We start from the raw sequence: 21,979 nt of genomic DNA, 5'->3' as shown, positions 1-21,979 counted from the left end.
GTATTGCCGTCTCAGAGTTCTTCCTATGCTGTCTCCTGCCTCAGTATGATCTTGAGTTTAGCAGACCTCAGACAGAGTCGCCATAGTCACCCATGGCCTTCACTTTCTCCTTCTCCTTCCCAAGGCCCCTGGACCCCCAAGTGCTCTGCAGCCATCAGGAGCTCAGTGGCAGGCTGGTGGCAGCAGGCGGACCGACTGAACGCCTGTGGTGGTGGAGGCCCACGCGGGCTGTGCTCAGTGCTGTCTCACTTCCCTCTCCCGGTGCCCTGGGCAGGTTGTTACTTTAATTCACAATGGCGAGGCCGAGGTTCCTGGAGGTTCAGTTGCTTGTGCGAGATCAATGGCTTATTACAGCCCGGACCGCACTGCCTGCGTCTGGACTTCACTGGGCGCAGCACGCCGGGAGAGCGGTCCCAGCCCCCCGAGGGTGCAGGGCAAGGGCCCGCCTGCAGCGTCCTGGAGCAGAGTGCTGCGGCCACGTCTGGGCCGTGCCCTCTCTCAGGTGTGTGGGCGGGAAACTCGAAGCAGAACACCAGCGTCCTCCTCTGCAAGGTGAGGGATGGGGTCCCCTCTAAGACCCCCCTGCCGCCATGCCAAGGTTCTGGCGTCTCCTGAGTCTAGACGAAGGGAGGGAGGAGCTTTATCGGTAAGCTCCTGGGTAGGTGCCGGTTACGCGGTGGAGAGAAGGGCATCGGGCTTTCTTGCAAACATGGATAGATGGCGTGTGCCCGAGGCTGGGCCTGACGAGTCTGACTGTGTCTCTAGGGTCCTTCTGGTTGTAGCTGGTGGACTGACGGCTCCCTCCTCTTCCCTGCGCCGGGGGCCCTGCTCTGGGCTCACGCTGCAGCCCTGTCCCTCCAGTGTACTCACTCCCTCCCCTCGTCCTCCTCCCCCTCGGTAATGCAACTGGCCCTGACCCGAGGCTCCCCCAGACTGCTGTACCCTTCACATGGGGGTTTCCAATGTCCGGGTGTGGGTGGGGAAGAAAGGAAAGGATTGGGCTCTGGACTCCACCTGAATGCGTTCTCCCACTGGGCGTTAGGAGCCAGATCCTTCTATTTGGAGTCTCCTGTCCCTGTGCTAACAAGGCCGTCTCTCCCTCCCTTCCCTGCACTTCTGACCTTGCACCTGGACTCCTCTGGGGCCGTGCTGGGCAGCTGACCATTACCTGAGCCTTCCTGCCTCCATCTATACAACTCCCCCAGGACCGTGTCTTCCTAAATCTCGTGTCCCAAGTGACAGTGTAAGCTACCGTTTGTTGGAGGTCTCAGCAAGTCCCCCGCCTTTGAACAGCAGCCTTAGGTAGGTTATCTAACTTGATGTATTCCTCCCTACCCTTTGGTCAGCCACCATCACCCCATTGCTCGTGAGAAACGGCAAGTGAAAGGCAGAGATAATGTGCAAACCAGGTATGCTGACCGAAAGAGAAACAGATTAACTTCCCAAGGCTATTTGCCATGACCCCGCGTTCTTAGCTAAAAGTTAAGACACACACTTCTGATCAGAGGAGTGACCTCGGTGTGCAGTGGGGCCTCTCGTGGAACGTCTGAGGTCATGATCGTCCCAGCTGAACGGGGAGAACCAGTGTGTTTACTGACCTGTATTTCACAATGATTCCCTGCCCCCTCTCGCATATGCCCCACCCTGGTCGATATCGACCAGCCGTTAGGAAGGCAGCGACAGGATGGGCTAAGTCACAACCAGGCCGCTGGGTTTGCTGTGTCTCGTTTTGGTTGCCTCGGTTGTGTGAGAGATCAAAGGCCTCAAACTATGGACTTTTCCTGCTTCCTCCTGCCCCGTCTCCACGTGGAATCTTAGCACATGCGGTTGCTAGTTTGACAAGCAGTTTTCCTTTCTTGTTCCTCCTTGAGCAAGGCACCAAGGCCCAATTTTCCTCCTTGCCTTGCCCAGCAGATCCAAAGCAGGCTCTTGCCTGGGCTCCTCCAATGCAGTGGCAGGCCCCGTAAAGGAAGACAGTTAACCCCAAGGAACCTCTAGCTGGTGGGTTTTCTGGCTGGAACGGTTTTCTGATTCCTCTGAAGCTACCTGTCAGGTGGGCATCCATCCGTCAGCTTGGGGAGCAAGTGTTGGGTGGTGCAGGGGGAGGAGGAGGAGGAGGAGGAAAGGGAGAAGAGGAGCCCCTGAACTCCCCGGGGGTGGGGGTGACAAATCCACTCCCCAGACCACTCAGTTATCTTCTGGGTTATACCCTGGAGGTAATGGTTCGAGGGCTTGCTCATCAAGGTTGTTTATCCTGGTCCGACTCCTGGCTTCTTGTCGCTGCAGGCCCGGACCTGTGCCCACCCACTTCCTGTTTTCAGCTTGTCCCCAGGGTCTGCTTCCTTTCCCTGTGTCCTCTGTGTCCTGAGAAAGAGGAAGCGCAGGAGGAGGAGGGCGACTCTACCAGCTGGTTGGAGTCCAGGGCTTGGGGTGGGGGCTGGTGGGGGGGTGGGGTGTCGGCTCAGCACTTTCCGCCAGGGCAGGGCGTGCGTGTCCCGAGGGGAGATCCTGGATCTGAGGTGTCTGGAGATCTAGGGGCAGGAGAGAGTGTGGCAGAAAAGAGGAAATCCATCGGACCACCAGGATCTGGAAAAAGAGGTCTCAGCACCGTGACGAGGGGCCCTGTGTCACCGGCCCAGGGAAAGGGTTGAACAGAGTAACTACTGTTCCCATACATTTGTCCACGAGGGCGCTCTCCTGTTGGAGGAGAGGTTATTTTACTTTTACATCCAGTTACTAACTTTAGATTTGTTAATCATTCAGTGCGTGGAATACTCAAGTATCCTAAGTCACTTTTTGCTGGGACTTAGAATATTTCCTTTCTGGGAACCTTGTAGCGGGGGTAGGGAGAAAGGGCATGAACGGATTTCATTTTCTTCCCCGAAGGTGTTTACCCAAGGCCTGCTCTGTGTCCGCCCTCCTCCGGGCTGCGGGCGTCCTCTGGGAACAAGGTAGACGAGGACCTCGACGTCAGACAGGGACATTCCATGGAAGCATCCGTGGTTTCTGATCTTCTTTAGAAAAAACATTAAAAATGAGCCCTGGCTGGTGTAGCTCAGTGGATTGAGTGAGGGCTGTGAACCAAAGGGTCACCAGTTCAATTTCCGGTCAGGGCACATGCCTGGGTTGTGGGCCAGGTCCTCAGTAGGGGCCTCGTGAGAGGCAACCACACACTGATGTTTGCACCCCCCCCTCTTTCTCTCTCTCTTCCCTCTCTCTCTAAAAAACAAAGAAAGTATCCTTACCATTAAAAAAAACATTAAAAATTAGGTAACCCTTTGTTCAGTTGTTCAGTTATAATCATACCTGGAAATCCATACGTAAAGTAAAAAAAAAGGGATATTAGAGCAGAGTCTAGAGTTCTGCTCCATTACCCCAACCCCAGTCTCCCAGTGGGCTTTGGAAGGCCTTTGAGAACTACATCAAGAAATTTCTTCACATGCCCGCACACACTACAAACTGAGAACATAATGACTGTCGACTTTGCAAACACCCCGTGTAGGCGATGTTGCTGTCCCCCACCCAGCCCCCTGAGCTGCCTGGAGCCCTCGCCCCACCCCCGCTGCCGTGAGTGGGGGCCGTCAACGGGTCTCTGACCCCCGTGAGAGCGCCTGCCCATGGAGAGTGGACATTCCATCCTCCATGTAGTTCAGTCTCAAATTGAAATGCCTCTTGGATTGTCAGGAACAAATTGAAATAAGTTCCTAATCAAATAAAAGTGTAGGAAGAATTATTTTTGCTCACAAACGACTTGTCAGTTTTTCAAAATACCAGAACATAATGTGCCCGGAACATCTGATAAAGGTCGCAGGCGTCCATAATTCCGGCTTGATTTTTCCCCAAGAATTTGACACTCAGTCCTTTCGTGGAGGCGGGAGGGAAGGGGGAACGGGCCCTCGCTGGCGGCAGTTCCCGGGGGTGCACGGAGACCCGCCGCCAGCACAGGCCCGCGCAGCCCCCACCCCGCCCCCTCCCGAGCCCCTGGAAAGCGGGCGACGGACTTACAAACCCCTTTCTGAAAAGCAAGCGAGACAAAACCTCAGAGGGGCCTGCTGCGAGCCCAGGCCGTCCCAGGCCGACTTTGCTTTCGGAAGCTGCCGCGCTTCCGTCCACCTAGGGCTGTGCCTTTTCGTCGTTTTGCAGGAAAGCGCGGGCCGAGGCCGAGGGGGAAGGGGCCCCGGGCGTTGGCAATACATCGATACACGCATTGCTCAGCAGAGAAGGAAGCGTGCCCCGGAGTGACCACTTCCGGCGCGGGGGACCTGCAGCCCCCCCTCCCTTGTCGGTGGGGACAGGACCGAAGGGGGCGCCGTCTCCCTGTTGCCCAGGAGACGGCCCAGGGACGCCCCGCAGTTTGTCTTCTGGGGGTGCTGCGCGAGTGATCAGTGCGCATGTGGACAGTCGAAGGCTTGCTGATTCTCCTTCCCGTGTCAGCGTGTACGTCTCACACTTTTTAAAACTGAAGGTGTAAGGTACCGGTTTTATTAATGGAAAAACTGGATTGTTTGGCGCAAAGGCCAAAACACGGCTTCCTTCTCTCTTCCCCGTGGAAGTGAGTTAACCCGAAACAGCTGGGCCCGCCGGAGAGGGAGGGGGGCGCCGACCGGGGGTGCAGGGGGGAGGGGAGGAGACCCCGAGCACTACCGGCTTCCTGCTGGCAGTCCTGGTCCCGAAACTGCCCGGCCACTGGAGCAGAGCACCCTGCACTCTCTCCCGTTCCCGTTTCTCCGCCGTCCGGCGGCCACACGCACTGCCGCGTGCCGTGCTGGGCCTGGGTGCCCGCTCGCCCACTGTCAGTGTGAGCCTGGGGAAGTTATTTAACCTTCTGGGCCTCTGGGCTGTAAAAAGGAGACGATAATCCTTTGGCATCTGGAGGATCCCTACGGATAACAATCCATTTAAAGCACTGCGAACTATGCAAGCGAACAGTAGATTTCGGCCCTGCGCCCCGCGCTGGTAACCCCTTCGGGGTTCCCCAAGGCCCTCTGATCAGTGACCCCGGGGTGAGAGAGGCCCTGTATACAAGCAGCTAACTGGGGCTGTGGAGAAAGAGAATTTGTCACCAGAACCCTCTACTTTCTGGCCATTTCTTTTTTCTTTTTTTTTTTATTTTTAGAGAGGGAAGGGAGGGAGATAGAGAGAAACATCAATGTGCGGTTGCTAAGGGTTATGGCCTGCAACCCAGGCATGTACCCTGACTGGGAATCAAACCTGCAACACTTTGGTTCTCAGCCCGCGCTCAATCCACTGAGCTACGCCAGCCAGGTCTTTCTGACCATTTCCGAAGATGCTCAGAAAGTCAGTGGCAGCGGCTGGTCCGGAGACCATCCAGTGAGCACTGAAGATCTAACGGTAAGGGCCCCTCCATCAGCGCTTGCAGGCGGTTGCGCCACCCAGAGGGGCGGCGCTTGGGGCTGCAGACCTACAGTGAGTGATAAGAAAAAGGGATTCCTCCAGATGCGGGGAGGAGCAACGGGCACACTGAACAGGAGTACAAGGCGAGGGAATACCTACAGAAGGTTTGGATTAGCTCCCAAAAGTCTGCACTTGCGGAACAAAACCCGTTCTGGCTTGACCTGAGGCTGCAGACAAGACTTGACCCCCCCACCCCCACCCCCACCCCCACCCCCACCCCAGTAGAACTTTGAACTTGAGCAACCTGGGCAGGGCAGCAGGGCTGGCCGGGCTGAGTGCTGACAGGGGAAGGGTGAAGGCCAGGGGGCAGGCGGAGAGAGACCTTGCTGTCCCTGGCACCATCGATTGTAAATATTTACTAAATCTCGACACAGTTTTTCTCTCGTAAGCAGTACACCCTGGACTTTGAAACCAGGACGAGGAACGAGGCGCAGACTCTGCCCGTCTGGACTCACCCTTTGCAGACAAGTGGGGACAACCTCTCAGCTGAGAGGCCCTGGGCTGCGGTGGGGGCGGGAAGAGGGAATCCTCGCGCACCCAAGTAGGGTGGGGAGGATGGGAGCGCTGACCCTTGTCTGTTAAAAAAGGTGCGAGAGGAGCCAGGACGCCTTAGAGGTGGCTTGGGATTCCTTGGAATTGAGATCTGTTAGAAGGTCTTGATGTCTAACGATGATGCCTATATATCAAACCAACAGAAGCAGTGCGATTTTTCCCATCTATAGATACATGTTGTTTGGAATTCCTTCAGCTTTCTTAGTGTGATGGGGAGTCCAAAAAATAGGGTGAGTGGCTGAAGCAGAACTTTTTTAAAAAGGTATATATTTTGAAAGATTTTGTTTATTTATTTTTAGAGAGAGGGAAAGGGAGGGAGAAAGAGAGGTAAAGAACATCCGATGTGAGAGAGAGAAACATTGATCAGTTGCTTCTTGAATATGCCCAGACTGGGGACCGAACCAGTGACCCTTTGCTTTGCAGGAGGACACCCAACCAACTGAGCCACACCACTCGGGGCAGAATTTTAAAATATTATGTAAGCAAATTTCATATTTATAGAAAGAGATAATCATCTTAGCGTAGACATTTGTTTCACCGTTCTGGGTGAGATCACTTCAGTGACCTCCTGTTAATTATTAAAGATGACCCTGGTCGGCACTGCTCTCCTGGGACAGGGGGACGGGACCTTATGTGCTTGATGAAGCATCAGACCCTCCCTGGCTGAAGCTTGGGGAGTTCCGCAGAAAGGAAGCCGGGTTGCGCAGAGATCGGGCCCTGCAGCAGGCAGGGAATGGCGCGGCCCAGTCCCTGCTCCCCTCGAGGCAGGCCGGGGAGGCCTGTGGGGCGGAGCCGGAGCCTGTGGGCGGGAGAGGGCGGCAGGCCCCCCCGCCCCCCCCCCCCAAGCGGACCTCTCCCCGGAGGGCGGAGAATTCCAGGCTCCGTGCGGGGGGGCCTCAGGGTCCAGGGCGGTGTGTGTTGGAGGGGGGGACTTCTTTAGATGATGCACGTACCTGGGCGTAGTTTCAAGCTTTTGCAGAAAAAGGAAAAAAGAAAAAGATGGCTGGGCATCAGAGGGTGGATTTGGGCCCGAAATGGAAGAGCTGAAACCGTGAAACTATAACCCAGATCAGGGGACAAGTGATGCTGAGCACGTGGAGCAGGCCCAGGGCTTGTGCCAGTGGCTGGTGAGGATTTCCCGTTCTCCCTCTTTTATCATTAAATTCTCGGAAGCTCCTTGTGCTCCGGCAAGGGAGGGGTGGGGGACATGTGCTGGGGGGGGGGGAGATTCTGGACGTGAGGGGTACATGAAGCTTGGAACAACAAGTGAAAGAAAAGTAGACTGTCTTGGCCTTGAGTAGATCTGAATGTAGATGGCAGTGGAGGCACGCCCCTGCACATACACACTGCGGGAGCCCGGCCCCGTGGCTGTGGCGAAACAGGTGACTCCACAAACAGCGCAGGGTTCCCGGCTGCCCTTTGAGCTTGGCCTGGCCTGAACACGTGGCCGAGACAAATAACAAAACACTAGTGGAACAGCGAGATCTACTCACACGTCCAAGCTAGTTTGGAGGGTTGCTGGAAGAGAAATCAAACAATTCCCCTCCCTGCGGTGACTTAGAGGAGAAATGCAATTCGTTTAGAACAGGTCCTTCCAAACTTTATACAGATCTCTTTTAGGAGAAAAGACAGATTTCCACTGTTCACTGAAATCATTTTTACTCTCATGGTGAGTTCTCCCTCTCCTATTTTTTCATCATTGATATTCTTGGATATTGAGTTTCTTTTTGTTTTTAAATCAAATTTGAAGACATTTCAGCCATATTTCTTAAAAAATTTTCTCTACCCCCATCCCAGTAAATCCAACAAGACCCATACATAGGTCACCCGACATTCCACAGCTCCTCCCCCCTTCCCAGGGGACGCTGTCCCGCACAAGCGATGCACAGTGTTTTCAAACCGCTGACACACGCACAGGGTGAAGCCGGTCCCCGATGTTCCATCTTGGCTGGAATGTGGGCCATCAAGAGTCCCTTTCCATACCTCTCTCAAAAGAGTGAGGAAGCTTCTCTCGCCCAGAAACCCTCCGGAAATACCTTCCTTTGGCTCATCAGTCGTTTACGGTCCTGTGTTCCCCCCAAACCCGTACCTCTTGCAAGGAGATGGGACTGTGATGTTCAAGCTAGGCTCGAACCGTGTGCCTCGTGGGTAGAAAGAGCCATGGCATTAATTTCTCTCTGTGGCGGAGTTTCTCGCCCTCAGTGAGAGTGGCCTTTTGCCCCAGGTAACTCTTTGATGTGAAGGGCCATCCTGTGCCTTGGAGGATGCTTAGCAGCATCTCGGCTCTCCTCCTGGGTTGCCAGAAGCAACTCCATCCCAGTTGTGACAACAGAAGATGTCTCCAGCCAGACCCTGCCAAGTGTCCCTGCAGAGGGGACTAACTCACGACTGGGAAAGGAGTACTGCTCTAAGTACAGAGAGACTCCATGAGGCGGTGTGAATGCCCAGATGAAACAGGCAGCGGGTACCAGAGAAGGACAGGCAACCGCAGTGGCCTGTGTAACAACATACTAGCATCATGCTTTATAACACAGTAGCCTGACAACTTATTTGGGTATATGTCAGGGGTAATGTGTAATCCTTAGGCACTAATGATAAGCAAGTTACTCATTAAATTAGAGAATTGAATTAGGTATATACCCAGGCACAAGATAAAGTGTAAAACCTTACACACCCAGTATGTATGCACAGTTCTATGTAGATCAAGTCTGCACATATTTCGTCTTCCGTGTAAGATTACCAATAACCAGGCTTTGTTTCTGGCTTAGATGGGGGTCGATGGCAGGGAACAGAGCACCTGCCAAGTTTAGGGGAATGGAGAAAGACCGTTTGGGGGAACTTTGTTGTTTCCTAACAAGTGTCACATCGTGCTCAGTCAGCACAGGTGGTCTCGGGGCACACGTACAGGTACCCGGCGGGGGAAGAGAAGAGGCACCCCAGTGCTCTCCGGCCGAGGCCCTGAGAGGCCCGCCCACCCGCCTGCTGTCCCTCCGACAGTGGACTTGCTGGAGGGAAAGGGCGAAATGCAGGCTGTCTTCTGAGGGACCATTGCTGAAGCTTTTGAAGGTCAATGGAGGTATTATGAGGATGTATCTAGTCCATCCCTTTAAACTTCCATTTCTTTTTTTTTAAGATTTTATCTATTTATTTTTAGAGAGGGAAGGGAGGGGGAAAGAGAGAGAGAGAGAAACATCAATGTGCGGTTGCTGGGGGCCATGGCCTGCAACGCAGGCATGTACCCTGACTGGGAATCCAACCTGCGATGCTTTGGTTTGCAGCCCGCACTCAATCCACTGAGCTACGCCAGCCAGGTAAACTTGCATTTCTTAATAAAATCATTACTGCAGAGCATGCATTTTATAAAAGCACATCTATTTATTTATGTTGAGATAAAAATGACATATAACATTGTGTAGGTTTAAGGTGTTGATTTGATACATTAATATATTATGATACGATTACCACCATAGTGTTGCTAACACCTCTGTTAATGTCATGTAATTATCTTTTTTTTTTTGTAGTGGGAACGATTACGATTTAGTCTCTTAGCAGCTTTAAAGTATTGTCATCTATCCTGATTTTTCTGGCCCTCATTTTTTTTTTGAGAGTAGATGGCTATTAGAGGACTCTGACAGCCCCAAAATGAACAAGCACAGCTGTGGCCAGGCGGTTGGCGTGACCGTGTACCTTTAGGACAGCGACAAAGCTCGACCCTGACCACACAGACACACACTGGGCGGCAGTTTAGGGAGACCCGCCCGTGACACCATGAGAATGACAGACTGACGGGGCGTGGGAAGGACTTTGAACGGCTAGTTAAGATGACTGTTCTGGGAGAATGTTAGTGATAACCTCAAACTGGAACCTGGAGTCACTGTGACCTGGCGAGACAGGCGGGACAGTTCCTCAGAGCAGGACAGTTCTCAACACAGTCCTACGTGTTCCAAGTCCAGGTGCACGTGGGGACACCTCCCTTATAGACAGGGAAAGCAGCACAGCTCCTTCTGTTTGGTGGGAGGTGGGGCCAGTTCAGCTGCTTCTTTTTTTTTTTTATATATTTTTTATTTTATTTTATTCTTAAATTTATTTTTAGAGAGGGAAGGGAGGGAGAGAGAGAGAGAGAGAGAGAGAGAGAGAGAAACATCAATGTGCGGTTGCTGGGGGCCGTGGCCTGCAACCCAGGCATGTGCCCTGACTGGGAATTGAACCTGCGATGCTTTGGTTCACAGCCCACATTCAATCTGCTGAGCTATGCCAGCCAAGTATTATTTCTTCTTCCTCTTATTTTTTTTAAAGATTTTATTTATTCACTTTTAGAGAGGAAAGGGAGGGAGAAAGAGAGAGAGAGAAACATCAATGTGCGGTTGCTGGGGGCCGTGGCCTGCAACCCAGGCATGTGCCCTGACTGGGAATTGAACCTGCGATGCTTTGGTTCGCAGCCCGCACTCAATCCACTGAGCTACATCAGCCAGGGCTCCAGTTTAGCTTCTTTAGTGAAGGTTCAGAGATTGTGGCCTACGGGGTCAATTAAAAGCATTAGAAGCTCTTTTTAAAATTTAATTGTAAGATATTTCAAAAACTCAGAAAATAAATAGATACGTCTATTGAGTTAACAAATATTAATATACAGGGTCCGGCAGAAGTAAGGCCTGCTTGCGTGTGGATGGTAGGGTCACAATACGGGTGTGATAATTTGTTGTTTTAACCTGAGCATTTCACCTAAAACGTCATAGGGTGTGCTTTAGTGTGTAGTGTCCTGTCACAGAATGACATGTGTATGATTTCATAATAAAACATTCTGAAATGAAAAGGGGTGTTATTTGTGTCAGACCCTGCATTGTCTTATTTCCTTTAGATCTTTCTTTGTATCTATGGAGATTAATTACACCTAGTCATATCCATTCTTATGCCCACTCTAAAACCATGATTTTGAAGTTCTCTCCCTTTGAGATTAGAGATAGTTTTATTCCTATAATGGTTATTCTTACATTTAAAAATAATACTGTAAAAAGTAAAAATTGATCTCTTATCTTGAGTTCTTGTGACATCGTAAGACTTACCGTATGATTTAGTGTTTACTGTTTAAATGTTTTTCTGCATATTATTAATATCTTTCTGCATTTTGACTTCTGCACATTAATTTGCACTGCTTTGCTTTTCTCTACCACACTCGACCCTGGTACACTGTTGGGATTCTAATAAGGGTTAACTAAATTCTCTTCTTCATTGATTAGTTAGAGATTAACTGATGTTTAACTTCTGAGTAAGGTTGTTGTTTAAACATTTACTTTCTTTCAATTGAATACTGTCATGTGACATGGTCTTAAAGTTAAGAGTAAGAAGTACAAACTCCTATTTTTAAATGCAGGCTGTCCTCTCAGGGACCATTGCTGAAGCTTTTGAAGGTCAATGGAGGTGTTATGAGGATGTATCTAGTCCATCCCTTTAAACTTCCATTTCTTAATAAAATCATTGCTGCAGAGCATGTATTTTATAAAAGCACATTTATTTATTTATGTTGAGATAACAATGACGTATAACGTTGTGTAGGTTTAAGGCGCTGATTTGATACGTTTATATATTGTGATACGATTACCACCATACTGTTGCTAACACCTCTGTTATGTCACGTAATTATCTTTTTTTTTTTGTAGTGGGAACGATTATGATTTAGTCTCTTAGCAGCTTTAAAGTATTGTCATCTATCCTGATTTTTCTGGCCCTCATTTTTTTTTCATGGGACTTTTTTCAGTAAGTCCCAGGGATATAAAGTATGGCACAGGGAATATCATCAATATCATAATAACTTTGTATGCTGACAGATGGTTAATAGACTTATCCTGATGATCACCTTGTAAGGTATATAAAGTAGAATCACTATGTTGTACACCTAAAACTGATGTAATATTGTATGTCAACCATAATGAAAACAAAGTAGATGAGTGGGTGGAGGCCAAATTTTCCTTTCAGTGTAACTATAGCAAACAACAAGTTGTGCTGACTTGTTCTTAGAGACTCAAAAGTGCTAACTTAGAGGACAGTTAGTTTCCTGTTCTTGAGGAACATGTGATCTTAATCTGCAGACCTGAGCACATTTGAAAATGATGTATTATTTACTTATTGCACAATCACAAATCCTCAGCCTTGTACATGTTAGTATCTTCTGGAAATACCAACAGACTTTAGAAAGATAAGAGCTGCGCAAGTAGTCAGGAGCTATCTACATTTTTGGAGATTGGGCTCTGTTGCACAGGAAAAGACCAAGATGAAGTGCCTGGAGTGCAATAAATGATCTGGGGGGGTCAGGAGCTTAGAGTTCTAGTTACACTGTGGTTCAAGCCAGCAGACCTTGGGTACGTCTGCAAATCTTGCTGGGCCTGCAGTGTCTCCTCTTTAAAATGAGATGATTCGCACTTCCAGTCCAGATGGCAGCATAGGCAACACGGCTTGCCTGTTCTCACAACCACATCAAAATTGCGACAAAAATATAGAACCTCCATCACTCACAACTGTCAGAAGTCAAGTTGAATGAAACTCTGACAACTATGGAATTAAAGAAACCACATCCATCCAGGCTGGTAGGAGGGGCACAGACACAGAATGGGCTGGTCCCACACCCACACATAGTGGGTAAAAATTCAGAAGGGACATCTCAGGAGCGAGGAGTCCTGGGCCTAACCAGACCCCCAGCCTCGGGTTCCAGTTTCAGGAAAATAAGTGTCCACAATTTCTGGTTGCAAAAAGCCTGCGCATATTTTGGGATTGAGTCAGTAGAAGAAACTTCTGGAGTCCCAAGCAGTTCCTCTTAAAGCACCTACGCAGACTCACTCCCTCTGAGCTCCAGCACAGAGGTGGCGGCTTGAAAGGCACTGGTGGCATACAAGGAGAAACGGAAGTGTCTGGCATCAAGTGAGCAGAGGCCATTGTCCCTTTCCTAAACCCTTCCCCTCACTGAGCTACAGAGCCAGCAAGCTGGTACCATATCTGAAACCTGGCTAACACTGATTGACCTGCCTTGGAGATCCCACTGCCCCATTCAACTTACTGGCCCACCCAAGCTGCTTTTCCATATTAATGGCTGGTCTCGGCTCATGCTTCACAACTTTAAATAAGCAACATCTGGTGTCAATGAGCCTCATGCCCAGCACTAGCAGCAGCCAGTCTAGATTCACAGCTTGGCTTTGCCAGGGAATCTCCAAGTGCAGCACAAGTAGCAGCCATCTGGATTGCTTTATAGCTCAGGCAGGGTGGTCCCAGGGTAAAACACAGGTAGGGGCTGACCTTGGTAAGCACCACCCGGAAACCCCAGGGCCAGTGCACCCAGTGGACAGCTGCAGACCATGCTGGAGCACCACCACCCTGCCCCTGCACAGCTGATTCTCCATAGAGAGTAGAGATTGGTGGTAAGTGGTCACAGCCAATCTCTGCAACTGAATGGCCTGGGTAAATCCCTCCCATTGATCTGCCAACAGCAACCAGACTCAACTAGAAGAGGAGGGTATACTCAGCCCACAAGCAGGGTGCACCTTGAGTACCCAGCTTGGGTGATAGGGGAGGCTGTGCCATTTGGGCCCTACAGGACACCTACTACATTAGGCCACATTACCAAGACAAGAAGTCAAAGCAGCTCTACCTAAAACATAGACACAAACATGGGGAGGCTGCCAAAACGAAGAGACAAAGAAACATGGCCCAAGTGAGAGAACAGATCAAAACTCCAGAAAAAAGAGCTAAACGAAATGGAGATAAGCAATCTATCAGATGCAGAGTTCAAAACACTGGTTATAAGGATGCTCAAGGAACTTAGTGAGGACCTCAGTGACATAAAAAAGATCCAGTCAGAAATGAGGGCTGCACTAATTGAAATGAACAATTTACAGGGAAACAACAGTAGAGTGGATGAAGCTGAGAATCAAATCAATGATTTGGAACATAAGGAAGAAAAAACAGCCAATCAGAATAACAAGAAGAAAAAAGATTCCAAAAAAATTAAGATAGTATAAGCAGTCTCTGGGACAACTTCAAGAGGTCCAATATTTGCATCAGAGGGGTACCAGAAAGAAAAGAGAAAGAACAATAAATGGGACATCTATTTGAAAAAATAATGAAAGAAAACTTTCTTAATTTGGTGAAGGAAATAGACATGCAAGTCCAGGAAGCACAGAGAGACCCAAACAAGATGGATGCAAAGATGCCCACTCTAAGACACATCATAATTAAAAACACCAGTGGTTAAAGCTAAAGAGAGAATCTTAAAAGCAGTAAGAGAAAAGAAGTTAGTTACCTACAGCTGATTTCACAAAGGACAAGAAACTTTGCAGGCTAGAAGGGATTGGCAAGATATATTCAAAGTCATGAAAAGCAGGGACCCAAACCCAAGATTGCTCTACCCAGCAAAGTTATCACTTAGAATTGAAGGGCAGATAAAGAGCTTCCCAGACAAGAAAAAACTGAAGGAGTTCATCATCACCACACCATTATTATATGAAATGTTAAAAGGACTTATTCAAGAAAAGGAGGAAGATCAAAACTATGAATGGTGAATGGCGAAAATACATATCTATCAAAAATTGAATCTAAAAAACTAAGCAAACAAGAAGAACAGAGACAGAATCATGGATACAGAGAGTGTTTTGACGGTTGCCAGATGGGAGGGGTATGTGGGAGAATGGGTGAGAAGGTGAGGGAATTAAGAAGAACAGACAGGTAGTTACAGAGTAGCCACAGGGATGTACAGCACAGTATAGGAAATGGAGCAGCCAAAGAACTTATACACGTGACCTATGGGCAGGAGCAAGGGCGGGGGGGGGGTTGCCTGAGGGAATGGGGGGTGCCAGGTAGAGGGGGTGCAAAGGGGGAAAATCAGGACAACTGCAATAGCATAACAATAAAAAGTAATTTAAAAAATAAGACCAGATGATTAAATTTCAGGTAATTGGTAATGTCACTTCCAGTTTAAAGATTCTACTGTTGATTTAAATCAACAACTACTAAGATGGAAAGAATATGCAATGGTGGTAGAAGGTGTTAGCCTGGAAAGATGCTTGGATGAAGAGGAATAAACTAGTGATCTTTTGATAAAGGACTTAAACCTTCCACTGAAAAGCTTCCACTTGGGTTCCACAGCTGACTATTTGGCTGAATCTGAACTGCACTGTATATTCATGTGACACTTCATTGTTTAAAAAGATTTACATGCCCATAGATACGTCCCACTAAACATTAAATAAATGAGACCAAGATATAAGTAGACGTGTTTCCTAGAAACAGGAGCTCTTGCACAATTCTCAGTCAGCGCTTCTGTATTCTGGAACCATGAAGACCAAACTCTTCCTGGTGTCCCAGACTTTGCAGTTATTTCTGCGAAGGTGTCACCTCGCTCAGCCCAAAGTCCAGTGGACATGGACGGCAGCACGTAGCTAAGGACGACAGCGGTGGCTCTGGGCAGCTCCCCTAGCGATGAGCTCACAAGCCTTTCCCCCTCCGTTGAGGTTGTAGGTGCTTGTTCTTGCTCTGCCTACGTCTCAGGTGGTCCTGGGTCAGTATCATGGGGTGAGTGGGCCTGTTAGCTCTTTTGCTTCAAAGGCATCAAGACTCACTCTTGTTACAGAGCAGGAAGAGTCGGTCTACTCGGCCCTTGCAGGGCCAAGCACTAAACACTGAGAATTGCCGTGGAGGAAGGTTGGCTGTTTTATTATGAATGGTGCCGCTCAGGAGAACAGGAAATTAATGCTCAAGAAGCCCGAACTCCCTGACCTAGGGTTCAGGGCAGGGTTTCAGGGGGCTAGGGGGACAGGGGTGCCAAAGTGCTTGGTGGGGTGAGTTTTAGTTGGAGGACCGTGGAGCTGGGCCACTTATCGTAAAGAGATGTCAACACCAGGTCATCCTGGAAAACAAGTCCTTTGCTTCTGAAAGGGTCGCAGTGTTAGAGTTCTGGTTCTATCCTGGTCCTGTGGTTCCTTTGTAGGGGGCGGGGGGGCAGACCTTGGTTCCAGGAGCAGCTGGAGGTCCAAGTTCTCTCCTCTGCACATGCTTCTGCTGTGTAGCTTGTGGATTTGGTCCGTTGTCTCTGAAAAGCTACTCAGTAGCTCGTTAAACGGGACAGGACTGTTGGGGGCTGGCTCTGCAGCCACGCTCTGGCTGAGCGGTGGAGGTATATGGAGAGGGTAAACCACGTGTGGAGAGAATGAACTAATAATGTGGCTCTAAAGGACACAGACAATTCACGGAAAACTGGGAACGGCTGGGGTGACACGTTGCAGGGAAAGAAGAGCCACAGCATTTGGGAAACAGAAGAACCAACATCTGTTTTCTTGTCGAATCCTCCTCCACGCTGGCATTTCTCCCCTTTGCCAGGGCACTGCCAAGGCTGGTGCTCAGCCAGGCCCTTTGTTTGCTTTTGTGCCTGGTCAGGACTCTCAGCACCAGCGCCTGGGGGTGTTCTTGTTTCCCAGGCCCAGCTCCCGAGACAGAGTTGATCAGCCTCACTAATCCTCGTCCTCCCTGCTGGGGGCCTGGCGTGGGGAAAAGAGCTGCTAACACAGCAGGGCTGACACTGTTATCTCTAGCAGGGCGCGCTTGGGAGGGTGGCCCTCGGCTGCTGGTGTCCGGGGTTCCCACCGTTCTCAGAACCGACAGGAGCGGTTCTCTGCGTCCACACTGTCTGCACAAGCATGTGGTTTATGATGGAGACCTGCTTCCCTTCCGGGAGTCTGGGATTTCGGTGCGTGCCAGGCAGAGGGTGCAGATGGGACCAGCGTCAGTCCAAATGTGGAAAGCTGAGTCTCCGCGAGGCTTCCTCGGGCAGACACACGTTACCGCATTCCCCACTGCTGCAGAGAGGGGCCTGCTGGAGGAGGACAGCGCGGAGAGCCCGGGCACGGATGTCTCTGGATTGCTCCCGTGTCTCTCTCCACTGTGGCCCAGCTGTGTCTCCCTCCTCCACCGCTGTGACCAGTCTCAGCCACGAGTGCAACTAGGTGCTGAGGCCCACGGGTCCTTCCAGCACATCTGTGAATATAGAGACGGCCTTGGGGATCCCAACACAGGCCCCCCTCAAAGCACAGACTGTACAACCAGAGGCAGCGATATCTGGCCACTGCTGCATGTTCCAGAACATACTGTTCTCCGAAGATCTATCTCTTAGGAAACACACAGTCACATCTGTTTCTCTGAGTTATTCAGAGACCCTGTTTATGCCAGCTAGAGAGATTCTTACTTTGTCTTTGGATACCTGGTTGGCAGGAGAGCCTCTGGGCCACCCGTGCTATGGTGGTGAGACTCCCCTTCCCATACTGCAGGCACAGCAGTCGGGTGCCCCCCCCCACCCCAGGGTATGGCAGCTGGGGTCCCTGCCGAGCTCCCTGTCCTTGTCCTCCTCACGGCCTCCAGGGCTGAAACCTCCACTAGCTTCCAAAGGAAAAAGCGGCCCACTCGCTGGAGCAGCCTCCACTGGGCAGACGCATCTCAAGGCAGGGCGAACCTGGCAAGTGTTTGTGGAGCTGCGTTGATGTGATCATGGAACTACCCGGCAGGAAAGGGGCAGCTGACGAGCAGCCCCCGACGCGCAGGCACTGCCTGGGCTTTTCTATGGGACCCAGGCTGCTGTTGCGCGAGGCGCCCGCTCGGACCAAGGCCACTGTCTTCTGCGGAGAAGCAGCCTCGGCCTGCAGGTCCTCGGAGGTGTCCTGGTGTTCTGGTAGGGTGCTGCTTTTCCTCAGGATAGCGGGAGGGTTTTGCGACAGACCTTGAGGACCCGCCGGCCGCTCCGGCTCCCGCCCAGCGCGCATGGAGCCCTGCGCCGCCGCCGTTGGAGGTACCCGGGGCTTCACCTCCGCCTCCAGCCTCCGGTCCGGAGTCAGTGTTCCCCGCGCTCTTTCGGGCTGCTCCCTTCCCCCTCAAAGCACACGTTAGGGAGGGCCTTGACGCTCATCATCCTAAGAACTTTGGGTTTAAATACCGTCCGGAGATTTTGTATTTTAGGAAAACTCAGGGAACAAGCCTCTGGAGCAGAAGGCTGCTTTTCGGGGACAGGGCTGGTGTGGGGGCTCTGCGGGGGTGCCCTCCCGGGACCCCGGGATCCTGGCACCCCGACCGGAGTCTCCTCTCCTGGCAGATGCCCGCTGGTGTCACCCGGGTCCGGCTCAGACCCCCCGCTGTGGGCCACTAGGACTTTCGGAACCGCTGGGAACAGCCCCAGCGGAGCCAGCCTCCCTGTGGCGCCGGCCTGTGTGGTCTCCGGAGCCTTTCATGTTGCAATTCCCTTTGGTCTCCCGTCCACATGTTTACCCTCGCAGCGCGCAGCCCCGCTCCGAGTGGGGACAGGACCAGCTCTGCGTCCTCTGGGCTGCCTGGCGATATCCTCAGCCGGAACGAGTTCCCCTCCCCCACTGTGCTTTTGGAAGCTTTCCCACGCACAAGAAGACTGCTGAAGGGCAGAGTCTTAAGAGAGGCCGTTCCAAGAAGCCGTTCCAAGAGGCCTGCAAGAATAAGAACACCGCGCGCCGGGGGAAAAGGCGTGGGTGGTTCTGGGAGGGGCGCCTACCGGGCTATAAACAAAACTTGATAAACAGCTAGTAAGGAAACTGTAGCAAACGTGAGGAAAAAATGGATTGCAAAACAAACAAACAAACAAACAAACAAACAAACAAACAAACCTGTGCAGACTGACCCTACCTGGGTAAAATACAGGCTATGTAAAATTATGCAGGCTGTTTATTCTTTGCGTACGCTGTTCCTCGCACTTAATATTAAGTTCTATAGCACTTTAGTACTCTTGATAAAAATGAGGGAAGGCAGTTCTTATTATCCCCGTGTCAGAGGTGAGGACATGGAAGCTCATGGAAGTTCCACCTTGACCAAAGTCACATTGCTAGTACTCGGGGAAAAGCTCATGGCTCGTTAGAATATATTGGACCCTTAATGTATAAATCTGCATAAATTAATCATTGGTGATAAACGACGATACTCGCTAAAGGATAATGAGTGTTTTCATTTTACTTATGTGTATTTTCTAATTTACCTCCAATGACTTTCTTTTGTTGACAGTTGTTTTTAAGGCGAGAAACACATACCAAATACCAAATAGTTTATAGATGAGCTAAGTATAGTTACTGGGAAAGGATGATAGAATTGTTTCAGGTAAATTCTCTTTATTCTGTTTGTGAAACCATAGAGACCCCGAATTAGCTTGCTAGGACTGCCATACCAAAGCGCCACAGGCTGGGTGCTAGGTTTCTCTCCTCCACACTTCATGAGGCACATGCAACATTTTAGCTAAATCTCCGGGGTCCCGCTGATGAGCCATAACCCCCCAGAGTGCTGCCTCTGGAAAGGCCTTTGTTCTGTTTCTCCCCCGAGTCATGTTCAGTGACGAATGGTGCACTCAAGCTAAGGAATCATGGGGCAGACATGGTGCAACAAACCGAACCGAAGAAGTTCCGCCCCCCCGCCCCATCTTTGACGAGACCAGCACGTTGTGTGCGCAGTACTAGGGCCAGGAAGGGGTTGGCCGCGTTCCCCAGAGTCCCTGATGCTGGCGCTGACTGCCCGCAAAGGAAACCCCTTTCCTCATGCCTTTTCCACTCACTAACTTGTAGGCTCTCAGGGTCCAGCCCTGCTTCCCAACCAACATCATCCGCTACGCTCCCCGACGTGCCCTGCCCCCACCTCTGAAAGCCAGTTGAACACTGTCTGTCTGGTGAAGTCTGGCCGGGAAGCCAGATCACCTCCTCCAGAGTGCCTTCCCGGACTGAACCCTCAACAGCTGCTGGCTCTTCCGGATGTTTGTAGACCTGTCTCGAATAAAGCTCTGAGGAGACAGGGACCTATTCTTGTCCCTAAAACAGTTTTATCTTAGCAATATTCAATATATCGGCGCTAAGTAAGTAAATAATGAATGAGTCTCAGGCAATGGGGTCCTCACCCTGGACACCGTCTCTGTATTAATCACCTATTGCTGCATAACAAATGACCTCGAAATGTAGTCACTCAACATCGTTAACGGACATTTATCATTTCACAGTTTCTGGGGCCAGGAGCACCTCTGCCTCAAGGTCTCTCTCGCTGGCTGTGATCAAAGGGGCGGCTGGGGCTGCAGTCTCATCTGAAGGCTCAGCTGGAGAAGGTCTGGTTCCAAGCTGGCTGGGGCAGGCCCTGGCAGGATCCACTCCTTTCCTGGCCGTTGCACTGACGTGGAGGCCTCCCTCAGCCCCTGGCCCCGTGGGCTTCTCCCCAGGGAGGCCCAGAGCATAGCAGCTGGCTCCCCTCAGAGCCAGCGAGCGGGGGAGAGAGGAGATGGGGGAGATGGAAACCAGCCTCTTTTTGTAGTCGGATATTGGAAGTCACAGCCCGTCACTTTTGACACATTTTATTCCTTAGAAGTGAGTCACCATGTCCCCCCCTACACTCAAGGAGAGGTAATTGCAACGGAGGTGAGTGCCAGGAGGCAGGGGTCACTGGGGGGCTGCTCAGAAGCTGCCCCCCACTCTCTGTCGGCACCTTCTCTTGCTGCACGTGGTGCTTGTCCTCCCGAGGAGTCAGCAATAACCCGGTGGATCAGGCCTCTGGGGGCCCCAACTCCGGGGTGGGTACAAACCCAAGAGCAGAATGGAAGACCGCTGTTTTAATTTCGTAAGGTCTCGGAAAGGTTCACACATGTGTGTCCCTCCTCTTTCCTTCGTGGCCTGTTCGCTGGGCTTCCGTTCTGATTCTGAGTGGTCGTCCTGGGTTTTTGGCTTCCTTTACGCTGCAGGCCAGACTCTACTCTGGACTTCTTACTGGCCCAATGCCCACAAACACGACTCCTCCTCCCATGTCTTCGAAGGTTCTTAGGGTTTCGAACTGGTCAAACTCCCTAAGTCCATCCAGAGACCAACAGGAGAAAGCTCTGATTTTGTAGAATGTTAGCACATAATCCCGATTTCGGGTGAGGGATTTCTTAGCGTTGGGGGAAGAAGTGTTTATTCAAACTCCTATCACCAGGTGTGAATTCACGACTGGAGAGGATACGCCATGTTCAGCGCGGGATACCCCGTTAGCGTAGACGGTCAGACCCTTCTCCGAGCGCGGGCGGAGGGAGACCGGGGTCCGACTCGCCGTGCGATGGGCGGGGACTGTGGCAACCTCTGCCTGGCGTCTCTACAGCCGTAACGTGAAACTAATCGCAGGACCTCACAGCATTATTTGAAGTATTAAATCAAATCAACTACATCCATCAACACACTAAAAGACTGCATTCTGCCATCGTAATTAGATAACCTATTTTTTAAAACTGACCATCATGTTGACTTTTTGGATACATATATAAAAATAATAGCACAGATTAATGTTAAGTGTTTTAAAAAGTTACCCAGAATATGGAGAGGCCCACTATAGCAGTGGTTAAGAACAAAGTCGGTAGAGACCAGCTGTCAAGTTTGGGACAATTGATTTGTTGTGTGACTTTGGGCAAATCAGTCAGCTCTTCTAAGCCTCAGTTTTTCTCATCTGTAAAATGGGTATAAAGTATCCATCTCATGTGATCAACAGAGATTAGCTAAGTCAGTAGATATAAACCTGCTTAAAATGGTAACTGGCACATAGTAAGTACTCAATAAAATAAGTTTTCTTACGTGCTCATGAATTACCACCACGTACGAATACAAGCCTCCCGGAGGAGAGCGGCAGTAACCTTGGAGGGGCGCAGTTAGGCTACATGACGTCAGCTCCTTTTCACGTTCTGTAGTAGTAAGAGCTAGCACACACTGAACACTCATGCAAAGCCGAGAGCTTTATAAACATTACCTAATTCTCATGTCGGTCTTGCGAGGTCGTTGCTAGTCCCATTTCCGGATGTAGAAATGGAGGCTTAAATTGGTTAGGTCATTTTGCCAAAAATCACATGATAACGTTGTGGCAGATGTACATAGTTTTGATTCCAGCCATAGATTTGGGCTCAAAATGTGCGCTTTTAATCCACTTACTATATTGCCTTCTACAATGATGTAATTTAGTAATATTAATTAACAGATAA

At 50.5% G+C, this 21,979-nt stretch overlaps 2 long non-coding RNA genes across 3 annotated transcripts; one reads left to right on the top strand and one right to left on the bottom strand.

Annotated features, from left to right (window-relative positions):
* Window positions 1-2,427: 2,427 nt before the first annotated feature.
* LOC123824826 lies at window positions 2,428-4,153 on the bottom strand. Its single transcript, XR_006786767.1, has 3 exons — window positions 4,039-4,153; window positions 2,895-3,011; window positions 2,428-2,531 (listed from the first exon to the last, which is right to left on the bottom strand). It is a non-coding gene; the product is annotated as an uncharacterized LOC123824826 (long non-coding RNA).
* On the top strand, window positions 3,918-6,163 carry LOC123824825. Of its 2 annotated transcripts, none has more exons than XR_006786766.1 (3): window positions 3,918-4,552; window positions 5,233-5,352; window positions 5,808-6,163. It is a non-coding gene; the product is annotated as an uncharacterized LOC123824825 (long non-coding RNA). The 2 variants fall into 2 exon arrangements; XR_006786765.1 differs by having other exon boundaries at window positions 4,048-4,437.
* The last annotated feature ends 15,816 nt before the right edge of the window (window positions 6,164-21,979 follow it).

The sequence above is a fragment of the Phyllostomus hastatus genome, unplaced genomic scaffold (assembly GCF_019186645.2).
Source record: "Phyllostomus hastatus isolate PE091 unplaced genomic scaffold, TTU_PhHast_1.1 phas_contig_58, whole genome shotgun sequence".
NCBI classification, from domain to species: Eukaryota; Metazoa; Chordata; class Mammalia; order Chiroptera; family Phyllostomidae; genus Phyllostomus; species Phyllostomus hastatus.
The sequence above is the reverse complement of the archived record's forward strand: the minus strand, read 5'-3'. Positions and strand labels throughout refer to the sequence as shown.